General features: G+C 35.7%; 1 long non-coding RNA gene across 1 annotated transcript; it reads right to left on the bottom strand.

The window, feature by feature from the left end:
- Positions 1-6,185: 6,185 nt before the first annotated feature.
- Positions 6,186-8,340, bottom strand: LOC132651395 (uncharacterized). Its single transcript, XR_009589084.1, has 3 exons — positions 8,236-8,340; positions 7,963-8,023; positions 6,186-6,290 (listed from the first exon to the last, which is right to left on the bottom strand). It is a non-coding gene; the product is annotated as an uncharacterized LOC132651395 (long non-coding RNA).
- Positions 8,341-9,114: the final 774 nt, after the last annotated feature.

The following is a 9,114-nucleotide window of genomic DNA, read 5'->3' as shown; positions in this document are numbered from 1 at the left end:
CCAGCACACATCTACACTCATGTTTACTGAAGCAAAGCTTACCATGTGCTAAGATAGAATGGACTTGATTGTCCTGAATCACATGAGTGCAAAATATAATATTATTCAATTTTTTATTCATGGAAAACATGCACATTTGTTTTTTGAGAATTTTTAATATAATCACATTATTTCTCATTTTTTCTGCCCTTCCTACAAAATCTCTCATATATCCCTCTTTTGGCTTTTTCAATTTCAAGTCTTGGGGTGGCAATAACTGCTATTACATGTATCATGCATGTGTGTGCATGTGTGTATGTGTATGTGAGAGAGTGAGAGAGAACATTTAACATTTCAAGAAGGGCAATTATTTTATTTTGAAATTGTGGATTAACTCAAAATGTATCATCAAAAGTTATGACCTGAGCTAGACACAGAAATCAAACATTGTTTGACATCAGTCCTAATTGGGCCAAAAGCAGTCAGTCCTCTGAAATAAGAACTGAATAGTCAGTATTAGAGCCTGATCATCAGGGTGTAGTGGCATGACTTGTCAAAGAACACATTCAGTGACAAGAGGAATAATATAAAGAAATACTTCAGCATGCATGCATAAGAGCTAATAATAGCTTACATTGTTTACTTGAGAAATATTCTGTGTATATTTTTTAAATCTCAATGACCAAATGTTATAATTACTGTGTAAGAGATATTAATCTATTTATATATTATTTATTCTTCCATCAATTTTCCTTCCATTTTCACCCTCCTGAGTTTTGAGTAATCATCCTTTGCTCTTTTGAAAATTCAAGCCACTTTTTCATAAACTATTTTTACAGACTTAAAATATCAAAATTTGATTTTTAAAATATTTTATAATATTATAATACTAGGAATATATAACAAACCACTGAATTTTATCAAGGATATTTATTACATATAGTATTATAGGAAAAAGGAAAATGTGTAGAGATAAAATATAATTCTTTCTAGTTATTTTTAAGAGACAGTTGCCTGAGTCCAGCCATCTCAGGAAAAAAAATATTTTTTTCTTTTTTAATGATTATTACAATTTACTCTGTTTTCTGGCTGTAAGCCCCTCCCTCATCTTCAACCAGTTACAACCTACCTCCCTCTTCTACACCTATGCCGTCTTTCCTAGTCCACTAATAAGGGAAGTCCTACTTCCCTACTATATTATGCTAGCCTATCTTATCAAGTCTTACAAAGAATGACTGCACCTTCTTCCTCCTTGCAGTCCTGGCAAGGCTGCACCTTCCAGTAGTAGGTGATCAAGGAGCCTTCCACTGAATTCATGTCAGAGACAGCCCCTGTTTCCATTAATAGGAAACTCACATGGAAACTGAGATACTTATGAGCTACATCTGAGCAGGGGTTCTAGGTGTTCTTCATGCATGGTCCTTGGTTGGAACAAGACCCCCTGGGCCCATAATTTTTTGGCTCAATTGGCCTCCTTGTGGAGGACCTCTCCCATCCAGGCCTTTTTAGCTCCTGAATCTTCCATATTAATCCATGCTTTCTGCACAAAATTTGGCTATGAGTCTAACCATCTGCTTCAATACCCTGCTATGTAGATTCTTTCAGAGGCCCTCTGTGTTAGTTTCCTTCCCTGTTCCCTATTTTCCCCCATTACCGATGTCTATCCCATTTGCCCTTCTGAATGAGGATTAAGCATCTTCCTTAGGGTACTTCCTGTTGTTTAGATCCTTTAGGACTATAGATTTTAGTATTTTAATCCTATAGTGTATGACTAATATCCACATATAAGTGAGTATATACCATGAGCATCTTTCTGCTTCTGGATACCTCACTCAGAGTGATCTTTTCTAGTTGCATCCATTTACCTGCTGATTTCCTTGTTTTTAATTGCTGAATAGTATTGCATTGTATAAATGTGCCACTATTTCTGTTTCCATTCCACGGTTTGGGGGCCTCTAAGTTGTTTCCAGATTCTGGATATTTTCAATAAAGCTGTTATGAGTAGAGTTGAGAAAATGTCCTTGTTGTATGGTTGATAATCTTCTGAATATATGCCCACAGTTGGTATAACTGAATATTCTGTACCACTATTCATAATTTTCTGAGAAAGCACCAGATTGATTTCCAAAGTGGTTGTACAAGTTTATATTCCCACCAGCAATAGAGGAGGGTTCACTTTTCTCCATAGAAGTCCAGCTTGTGTTGCAGATGATGTGATAGTATATATATGAATATCCCTAAAACTTCAAGGGAACTTCTACAGCTGATAAACATCTTCAGCAAAATGGCTTGATACAAAATTAAATTTAAAAAAAAACTGAAGTCCTCCTGTATACAAAAGACAAATGGGCTCAGAAAGAAATTAGGGAAACAAAACCCTTTCACAAAAGCCACAAATAACATAAAGTACCTTGGTGTGACTCTAATCAAGCAAGTGAACAACTTGTATGAAAAAAAAAAGAACTTCAAAGAAGATATCAGAAGATTGTCCATACTACAGAATTGGAGGATTAACATAGTAAAAATGGCCACTCTACCAAAAGAAATCTAAAGACTCAATGCAATTCCAATCAAAATACCAGCACAACTCATTACAGACCTTGAAAGAACAATTCTCAATTTCATATAGAAAAACAAAACAAAACAAAACAAAACAAAACAAAACAAAAAAAACAGAATTGATTTTAAAAGAATGCCTGTAAAGTAAAAGATTTTCTGGAGGTATCTTCATCCGAGATCTCAAGTAGTACTATAGCGCAACAGTAATAAAAAATGGCATGGTACTGCCATGGCACCTGTACTTTAAATCTTAAAGGGGTGTGCATCTACTCATTAATCATTTTTATTAAATCATATCAAGAAGCTAAGGGGAAAAACAAATATAGGGGAATCAAATGCTGTCTCAGTTTTAGACCCAGTTTGAAGGTCTAATGCTTCCTTGGGCTATTGTTTCAGCTCATCAACCTTAAAACATCCATGGCTTTACTATTAATAGTGTACTTTTCTTAACTTTAAATTGTTCTCTAAGATTTTTTACATCAGAGCCATTAGCAAAAACATCTTCCCTGACCTTGTTAAACAATCTATTTTTCCAAATTCTTTCTAAGTATAATGGTCATTGCTAACAATCTACATCTATGGTTCCTTTCAAGGGCACTGTTTAATTCATTAATATGCTCCAGTAAACATGTGAAAGGAGATCAAGCATTGTTAATTTTAAATGCCAGTGATATTGCCCAGTGATGGGCTAGAAGCCTCCTTAGAGTTTTCATACAACTCATGTTATGAGGTATATGGGCATCATAAGGGCAACAAGCAGAGATATGCTACATGAGAGCACAAAGTCCTCAGGAAAATCAGTTCTTGGGATTATGCTTCTCCAAGACAAACTCATCATGCCTATGCTCACAGGGAGCCACATTCTATGAGTTCTACAGCTGTTTTACTGTTGCTCCTGCATGGCTCTTGACAGGAACAGGTAGCCAAAATAGTTTGCCTATGGATGAGTGAGAGGGGAGTGAGGTTAGCTCAGGCCCTGGGAAGGAGAATTCAGGGTATTTCATGGGCTGTGCTAGTCTGGAGGACCAGATAACATGGATAGACTGAAGGATTGCTGGGAGAAAATGGCAGGTAGTTTTGACTTGAGATGTTAACTATGAAACTCTGGCATTAGTTCCAGGTTCAAATCCTACTTCTATGGTAACATAATCTTCAGAGAGAGAAGCATGTTCTCCATTGGATAATGATTACCAAGTGAGCCCACAGGGAAGAAAGGTGGCAAAGACAAAGATTCTGTTTTTCTTTTCTTTGTATATATCTTCTTTCTTTTCTTTGAAGGAGGGTGGTTACCCAAACTGGACTCAAATTTTTGCTCTTTTGTTTTGTTTTTCTTACTATTTTTTATTTTATTAATTGTTTTTATTTTTCACAATTTATTCATTATATATGCTGATTGAAGGTCACTCTGTCAACTCCTACTTGTCCGACCCTCCCTCCATCTTCCCCCATCCCCTTTCCCTAGTCCACCCAAAAAGGAGTTTCTTTCCTCTGCCATCCAACAATACGTTATCAGAACACTACTAAGCTATTAAAGACAAAGATAAAATTCCTGCACTTATTTATTTTCCATAGGCCACTGTACTCACTTTAGAAGATTTCATACTATGAAGCTTGCCTACAACCTTACAGTGAACTAAACACTAAGTATAACTCATTTTAAAGAGTCCCACTCCAAGACACTGTTTGATTGACCATCTCACATCCAGAAACATGTGAAATTTGAAATGCTATGAAGTCTGAGACATTTTATCACAGGCATTTCAAACAATGTGGTTCTCTTGCTGCCTGTAGGGCTGTTTCCCACCAGCCCAGGAAGGCATGAGGGGAAGAAGATGAGTAGTATAAAGCTTGGAAAGCCCGCAAGCATAACAGTGGTCAGCCACTCTGGGAACCACCTCAGAAAGTAAGTTCAACTTTAATTCCAGAAAACAGATAACAGAGGCTTATATCCCTTGGGGAGTGCCTGGGATGCTCCAAGCATAGGTGTAGATAATTGTTTAACGCTAGGCAATTCAAGGATGCCCAATTTGCATTAAACAGCACATTCCTATTATATGAATAAGAACAAGGACACAGAACCAAATTATCCTATATTTGAAGGGAGGGGAGAGTTATCAGGGATCTGTGTCAAAGGCCATCTATCAAATTTGATTGGTGGTGTCAATGTCTAAATCTAATCCAGAAACAGAGTCATACATGGAAAAGAAAGCCTCCTCCCTCATATCTCAAAATTCAGTGTGGGTTGTGATGTTTTTCAATAGAACCCCTGGAACAATAGTTATGTGTACACAAAGAAACTTCTACAGGCTACCACTGTTGTGATACTCTCAGAGAACTTCCTGGCTGGTGTTAGTTCACCATTCCCTACACATTCATCCACTGGACTAAAAGTTTCTTGTGTAAAGTGAGGCAACTGAAAATAGTAAATATTGAGAATCAGGATTATCAAGAAGTCTTCCGTAAACAACTTATTATATAATACTGCTGCATGTAATTGATATTCATCATTCATTGTATTCTTTTTAAAAATAAGTTTATTTACTTTAAATTCCAACTGTAGTCCCCCTCCCTTCTCTCCCCCCTGTACTACCCTCCATTCCTATTGCCCCTATTCCCTTTCCCCTTCAGAAAAGTGAGGTCATTTCAAATTGAGCTAGTTTTTCAGTTCTGTTGGATCTCAGTGGACCAAAGAACACAAAGACCTTTCCACATTGCTTATACTCACAGAATCCCTCTCCAGTAAGGATACTTTTATGATGACGATGACTCTAGATTTGTGCAAGGCCTCACCATTTTAACACATTCATAAGTTTTCTTGTCAGTATGAATCCTTTCAAGATGATGAAGATTATAATGTGGAATGGTTTCACCATGTTTAAAAGCACTCACAGGCTTTCTATCCATTAGGATTTCTTTCATGAGTGTGAAGATGATTCTGAAGTCCAAAAGTTTTTTTTTTACATTGGTAACAGTCAGACAGCTTCTTTCCAGTATGTGTTCTTTTATGTATTAGGAGATGTTATGTACAAAGGCTTTGCCACATACTTATATTCATATGGTTTCCCTGCAGAATGTGTTGTTGTCTTAGGAGATTACTGTTACATGCAAAGGCTTTATCACACTAATTAACCTCAGAAGGCTTCTCTCCAGTGTGTGTTTTTTTCATGTTTTCAGAGACTACTCTGTTGTGCAAGGGCTTTATCATGTTGAGTATATTTATAAGGTTTCTTTCCAGTATGTGTTCTTTTATGCCGTATGAGATTACTGTTTTGTGCAAAGGCTTTACCACACTGGTTGCATTCATAAGGTTTCTCTCCAGTGTGTGTTCTTTTATGGCTTAAGTACTGTTTTCTGCAAAGGCTTTACCACACTGGTTACATTCAGAAGGTTTCTCTCCAGTGTGTGTTCTTTTATGCCGTATGAGATGACTGTTTTGTGCAAAGGCTTTACCACACTGGTTACATTCATAAGGTTTCTCTCCAGTGTGTGTTCTTTTATGCCTTAGGAGATTATTCTTCTTTGCAAAGGCTTTACCACACTGGTTACATTCATAAGGTTTCTCTCCAGTATGTGTTCTTCTATTGTTTATGAGATGCCTGTTTTTTGCAAAGGCTTTACGACATTGATTACATTTGTAAGGCTTCTCTCCTGTGTGTGTTCTTTTATGCTATATGAGATCAGTGGTATAGGGGAAGGCTTTACCACAGAGAGTGCATTTAGAAGGTTTCTCTCCAATATGACTGCTTTCATGCCTGCAAAGATAATTGGAACATGTGAAAGATTTACCACAGTCATTGCATTACACTAATAAATATATTTATCTATATGAATTTTGTAATTCAGTCTAATGGCAAAGAAGAATAAAATTTTAAAGTTTTATCACTTTATTTACTTTCATGTTTTTTCCCTTCATTATGGGTATTTTTGAAGATCCCTGTGATGGTAAGATCATTTGTTATGTGATTCACTATTATGGCATCATTTTTTTTATAACAGGTTTTCTCATATATATGAAGAGTACTGTAAGAATTCAGAGTTTTACCACAGCAGTCCTTTTCACAAATTTTTGTACTGTATGAATGACACTTCATTTACAAAGTGAGCCAGGACAAGCAGAAGAAGTTCCAAATTCCTAGTATTCATAGGTATTTTCAGCAGTATGACTTTGCTGATGAATTCTCAGTGAAGTTGCAAAACCAATTAACTGTTACCTTTTATCACATTCAGAAAATCTACTCAAAGTGGGGACTCTTACAAAATTAATTATTCTTGGAGAAGCACAGGTACACTGCTTCTTTCAATATTTCTATGCTCATGTGTCTTATAAACATTGTGACATATGATATACCAATTTAAATTACAAGAATAATAAAAGATTCCCACATTGAATTAACACTTTTTTTTCTGTTGTTGTTCATCATAGACATGTCATATAGGGATTAAGGTTTCTCCACAATTATATTCTTGACTCTCATAAGCTGCTCCTTTCACTAAACTTTACAGTGTTACTACATGCAAAACCAATTAACAGTAACCATTTATCACATTCAGCAAATCTGCTCAAATTGGGGATTTCTACAAAATCAACTGTTCTTGTAGAAAGACAGGTACACTGCTTCTTTCAATATCTCTATACTCATGTGTCTTAGAAACATTGTGACATATGATATACCTATTTAAATTACAAGAATAATAAAAGATTCCCACATTGAATTAACACAGTTTGTTTTTGTTCGTCATAGACATGTCATATATGGATTAAGGTTTCTCCACAACAATATTCTTGACTCTCATAAGCTGCTCCTCTCACTAAACTTTACAATGTTACTGCATGAATATGAGTAACACTAGTTGTACTATGAAATGTTTGCTTACCAGAAGGTTTTGGACACATACTGATCACCTATTCAATGGGTATACCTCTTACAATATCTGACTAGATAGAATGAGACTAAACAGATTGGCAATTCAACTCAGTAGCTGTAATGTCTATATGATGTAAAGGGCATTTTCTGTTACAACATTATATTATTTTCTTCTATCTTAGGGGAGTGCCTTGCAAACACAAATCAGATACCTCACATTGAGGTACATGGAATTGTGAGATTTTAATGAACATCAGTACACTTAGAAGCAGTGCTCTTTTTGCACTGTTGCTTTTCTTTAAAACCTCCAGGACACAGCTATGCTGGTACATTCCTTTAATCCCAGCATTTGTGGAGACAGAAGCAGGCAGATCTGTGTGATTTTGAGAGCACACTGGACTAACAAGCAAGTCTAAGTTAAGCCACAGCTACACAGAAAAAAAAACTATTTCAAAAACAGAAAATAAAAAGCAGCCAACAAAGAAACAAAAAACAAACTTTCAGGACACATTAAAATTTCTTAAGATTTATATCTGTATGAGTGTGCACATAAAGTTACCTTTTATTACTTGTAGAGCTTTGAAAATGTTCTTCAATGGTATGGTCTTCCCAATTGTAGCCTAAAATAGAGTACAAGAAAATATATATTACTGGAAATATCATGTTATTATTAAAGCAAAACTTAAATCACTATCTTCTATGACCCTTAGAACTATGCCTGACTTATTCACCTCATTCTTCCTCATTCTCAATTGGAATTATAGAAAAGGATCAATAACAAAGTAAGACTTGTCTCCTTATTTTAAAAGTGAAAGAAAATTTGCTGTCTTACCTATAGCAGTGAGGTTTTTACAGGTCTCTAGCATCACATCTTTGTAGAGTTGTTTCTGTGATGGTTCCAGCAAAGCCCACTCTTCTTGGCTGAATTTCACATGCACATCATTGAAGGTCACTGAATTCTAAAATATGCCATGCATTTGTACAACAGAAAGAGTGGCAACAATATAAATTTATACTTCATTGGCAATAGAATCATATAATTCTAGTGCTGCTTCCATTTATTTTCTGACACAGAAGTGCCAGTGTTAGATAGTTGGGTTCTGTGCATCAGGTGAAGGAGGGGAGAAGAAAAAGCCTAAAGGTTAGATCATAAGGAAAACCAAAGGCGTGCTTTGGAAACCTGTGTTAAAGGAGTTTCATTAGTTTGTAAGGCATGAATATGAATTAGACATTAGTTGGGTTCTTGAGTGATCTATGAATCATCTTCAGTTACTTGAGCAAGTAGGTCAGAACCCTGTCATGAGACAGGTGGAAGGAAAAAACACAGTCATCATATTTTATCTAGCAACAAATGAGATGTGGATATCAGGGAACAGTGAAAAGATGGGTGACATCAGTCAAAAGACTACATGGTACTGAATATCATGTTTTCACCAGGGCTTAGAGATGTGGCATATCAGTATATGAAAAGGGGGGCTCATATATTTGTGGAAGGGAAAGTGGACTACAGTGAATAGATGGATAACTATAATGTGAGTGGCAAGCAACAATAATCATAGCTGATAACATCATATTTCTGATTAACCAAACAAAAGAAAAGGCATACAACACACAATTATTCTTTGATCATTGTTTTGTACACTTTCCTTTCTAAATTATGTATAGTCTATAGTTTAAAATAAAGATTAAAACTTTTCTATTAAAAAATAAG

Source organism: Meriones unguiculatus, assembly GCF_030254825.1.
Source record: "Meriones unguiculatus strain TT.TT164.6M chromosome 13 unlocalized genomic scaffold, Bangor_MerUng_6.1 Chr13_unordered_Scaffold_67, whole genome shotgun sequence".
NCBI lineage: Eukaryota > Metazoa > Chordata > Mammalia > Rodentia > Muridae > Meriones > Meriones unguiculatus.
This window is presented reverse-complemented; position numbering and strand designations above follow the sequence as displayed.